The sequence below is a fragment of the Procambarus clarkii genome, chromosome 5, assembly GCF_040958095.1.
Source record: "Procambarus clarkii isolate CNS0578487 chromosome 5, FALCON_Pclarkii_2.0, whole genome shotgun sequence".
Taxonomy (NCBI): domain Eukaryota; kingdom Metazoa; phylum Arthropoda; class Malacostraca; order Decapoda; family Cambaridae; genus Procambarus; species Procambarus clarkii.
In genome coordinates, this window is record NC_091154.1 from 3,600,287 (window position 1) to 3,605,040 (window position 4,754).

The following is a 4,754-nucleotide window of genomic DNA, read 5'->3' on the forward strand; positions in this document are numbered from 1 at the left end:
TTCCAGCGACGTGAGGTGCAGTTCACGCAGTCTGTCCTCATAACTCATGCCTCTTAGTTCTGGGACTAGTCTAGTGGCATGCCTCTGAACCTCTGAACTGTGCGTGTGTTCTATAATACACCGGAGGGAATTAACCGGCTGCGCCCGGGTCTCTTTACACTTGCACCCCCCCCCCATCCCCCTGTCTCTCTACTCCTCTTCTCTCTACCAATTCCTCCCTAACTTTCCCTTCTACTTCCTTCTCTTCCTGTCTCCCTGTGTCTGTCTTTTTCCGTATGCTGTTGTCTGACTGTCTCAATATCTCTCTTATACAAACAATATAATAGTTTACCATTGTCGTGGGGATGGACAGCCAGAGGGAGGAGCCGGGCAGGGTGAGAGTATCCAGAAAATATGTTAGTTTCCCCCTTGACTGTGAGGACGGGGCGGGGGTTTAAGGGGCTGGAGGAGCGATGTTAATTGACGCGTTTTCTCCTTTACGGCTAACGGACGACTACTAAAATGTTCCTGATAATTCTCCCAATATCAGTGCATAATGTGATCAAATACTAAACAAATAATAAATTTCTTCCTTTAGAAAATATAAAAAATATAATAGTTTCTCATTTGTTTAAAACCGTGAGAGGATTGTTTATATTGTGCTGCTATGAGCAAAGTATGATGGCTAGAAAGTGTTATGTTAATTTTCCTGGGATCGGTGGTAATTTTTCATGTTACTATAAGGAGAAATATTGTTTTAAATTTGTATTTTTTTTAAATATTAAACTAGGCATGATTGGCGAGCAATGTCGAAATTATTCGTGACTGAGGCATGCTGTTCACCCCCACACCCCACACCATTCACCCTGCAAAGTTGGGCACGACTAACACAAATCATTTGTGCTCCAACCTTTGACAGACAGACATTCTCTTAAATATATATAAAAAAAAATGTGAAGTTAAACCATTTTAACTAAGATTTCTACTAAAGTTTTTTATATCTGATAAAACATAGAAATTTCCGAAACGTTACGAACCTAATTTTAAATGAATGTAATCCTTACATATTATTAATGTACTTTCATTATGCATATATATAGTATTTAGTATGTATAATTGAGTATGTATAATAAATAAGTATACATATACTATACATAGTGTATATAGGACACTATATACATTAGCAGCAACTCGGGCTGGGTTACGAGTACTCTGTTGTCAGACAAGAGGAAGCCTCTAATTGGTTGCTCAAGGTCCACCTTGGTCGAGGACCCAGCTCCTGGGCTCGGTCCTCGACCAAGGTATAGCTCCAGGAGGAACATAGCTCCTGGGCTGGGTCCTCGACCAAGGTATAGCTCCAGGAGGTACATAGCTCCTGGGCTCGGTCCTCGACCAAGGTATAGCTCCAGGTGGAACATAGCTCCTGGGCTCGGTCCTCGACCAAGGTATAGCTCCAGGAGGAACATAGCTCCTGGGCTGGGTCCTCGACCAAGGTATAGCTCCAGGAGGTACATAACTCCTGGGCTCGGTCCTCGACCAAGGTATAGCTCCAGGAGGAACATAGCTCCTGGGCTGGGTCCTCGACCAAGGTATAGCTCCAGGAGGTACATAACTCCTGGGCTCGGTCCTCGACCAAGGTATAGCTCCAGGAGGAACATAGCTCCTGGGCTCGGTCCTCGACCAAGGTATAGCTCCAGGTGGAACATAGCTCCTGGGCTCGGTCCTCGACCAAGGTATAGCTCCAGGTGGAACATAGCTCCTGGGCTCCACCTCCAGATTAAGTGTGAACATTAAAAAAGTTTTTTCTTTTGGGAGTGGGGGGGGGGTGTACTCAAAAGCGTGGGAGAACTGCGTCAGTATCACGGTGGATTAGTGCTTGCTAATCCGTCGTGTTTTTAACGACAGGCTGTAATAATCAGGCTGTATGCTGTATAATCAGGCTGTAGGCTGTATAATCAGGCTGTAGACTGTATAGACTATAGGCGGCTGTAGGCTGTATAATCAGGCTGTAGGTGGATGTAGGCAGTATAATCAGGCAGTACGCTGCTGTAGGCTGTATATTTAGGCTGCAGAGTGTATAATCAGGCTGTAAGCTGCATAATCAGGTTGTATAGGGTGTTTAATCAGGCTGTAGGCTGCTGTGGGCTGTTAATCAGGCTGTAGGCTGCTGTGGGCTGTTAATCAGGCTGTAGGTGGCTGTAGGCTCTATAATCAGGCTGTGTGACAGAAGGCTGTATAATCAAGCTGTAGGTTGTATAATTAGGCTTGTAGTCTGTATAATCAGGCTGTAGGCTGCTGTAGACTGCATAATCAGGCTGTAGACGGTATAATCAGGCTGAAGAGTGTATAATCAGGCTGCAGACTGTATAATCAAGCTGTTGGTTGCAGTACACAGTATAATCAGGCTGTAGACTGTTTAATCAGGCTGTAGACTGTATAAAACTGTACAGACTGTATAATCAGACTGTATAGGCTGTTGTAGTCTGTATAATCAGGCTGTAGACTGTATAGACTATAGGCTGATGTACGCAGTATAATCACGCTGTAGGCTGATGAAGGCTGCATAATTAGGCTGAAGAATGTATAATCAGGCTGTAGGTGGCTGTAGGATTCATAATCAGGCTGTAGGTTGCTGTAGACTGAATAATCAGGCTGTAGGCTGTATTATCAAGCTGTAGGCTGTATAATCAGGCTGTAGGCTGTATAATCAGGCTGTAGACTGTATAATTAGACTGTAGGCTGTATAATCAGGCTGTTGCCTGCTGTAGGCTGTATAATCAGTATGTAGGCTGCGTAATCAAGCTGTAGAGTGTATAATCAGGCTGTAGAGTGTATAATCAGGCTGTAGAGTGTATAATCAGGCTGTAGAGTGTATAATCAGGCTGTAGGTTGCTGTAAGCAGTATAATCAGGCTGTATAATCCAGCTGTAGGTGGCTGTATTCAGTATAATCAGGCTGTAGGTGGCTGTAGGCTTCATAATCAGGCTGTAGACTGTATAATCAGGCTCTCGGCTGCTATACGCTGTATAATCAGACTGTATAATCAGGCTGTAGCAAGCTGTAGGGTGTATAATAAAGCTGTAGGCTGCTGTAGGCTGTATAATCAGGCTGTAGACTGTATAATCAGGCTGTCGGTTGCTGTATGCAGTATAATCAGGCTGTCGGTTGCTGTAGGCAGTATAATCAGGCTGTATAATCAAGCTGAATAATCCGGCTGTAGGCTGCAGTTTGCTGTATAATCCGGCTGTAGGCTGCGGTTTGCTGTATAATCCGGCTGTAGGCTGTATAATCAGGCTGTAGGCTGTATAATCAGATTGTAGGCTTTTGAACGCTGTATAATCAGGCTGTAGGCTGCTGTAGGATGTATAATCAGACTGAAGGCTGCTGTAGACTGTATAATCAGGCTGTAGGCTGAATAACATGGTTGTAGGCTGCGGTAGGCCGTATAATCAGGCTGAAGGCTGTATAATCAGGTTGTAGAAATCTGTAGGCTGTATAATCAGGCTGTAGACTGTATAATCAGACAGTAGGCTGTATAATTAGGGTGTAGGCTGCTATAGGCTGTATAATCAGGCTGTTGGTGCTGTAGGCTGTATAATCAGGCTGTAGGCTGCTGTAGGCTTTATAATCAGGCTGTAGGTGCTGCAGGCTGTATAATAAGGCTGTAGGTTTCTGTAGGCTGTATAATCAGGTTGTAGTCTGTATAATCAGGCTGTACACTGCTGTAGACTGTATAATCAGGCTGTATAAACAGGCTGTAGACTGTATAGACTATAGGCGGTTGTAGGCTGTATAATCAGGCTGTAGGTGGCTGTAGGCTGTATAATCAGGCTGTAGGTGGATGTAGGCAGTATAATCAGGCTATAGGCTGCATAATCAGGCTGTATAATCAGGCTGTTGGCTGTATAATCAGGCTGAAGGTTGTTAATCAGGCTGTAGGTAACTGTAGCTGTATAATCAGGCAGTAGGTGGCAGAAGGTTGTATAATCAGGTTGTAGGCTGTATAATCAGGCTGTAGGCTGTAAAATCAGGCTGTAGGTGGAAGAAGGCTGTAGGCTGTATAATTAGGCTGTAGGCTGTATAACAAGGCTGTAGGCTGTATGATCAGGCTGTAGGAAGCTGTTGGCAGTATAATCAGGCTGTAGGCTGTATAATCAGGCTGTAGACTGTATAATTAGACTGTAGGCTGTATAATCAGGCTGTTGCCTGCTGTAGGCTGTATAATCAGTATGTAGGCTGCTGTAGGCTGTATAATCTGGATGTAGATGTCTGTAGGATATATAATCAGGCTAAAGGTGCCTGTAGACTGCATAATCAGGCTATAGGTTAATGTAGGCTGTATAATTAGGCAGAAGAATTGTATAACCAGACTGAAGGCTTCTTTAAACTGTATAATCAAGCTGTACGTGGCTCTTGCTCTGTATAATCAGGCTGTAGACGGAATAATCAGTCTGTATGTTGCATAGACTGTATAATCAGGCTGTAGGTGGCTGTAGACTGTTTAATCAGGCTGTAGACTGTATAAAACTGTATACACTGTATAATCAGGCTGTTGACTATAGGCAGCTGTAGGATGTATAATCAGGGTGTAGACTGTATAGACTATAGGCTGCTGTAGGCTGTATAATCAGGCTATAGGTAGATGTAGGCAGTATAATCAGGCTGTAGGTAGCTATAGGCTGTATAATCAGGCAGTAGGCTGCTGTAGACTGTATAATTAGGCTGTAGGTTGTATAATCATGCAGTAGGTGGCAGAAGGCTGTATAATCAGGCTG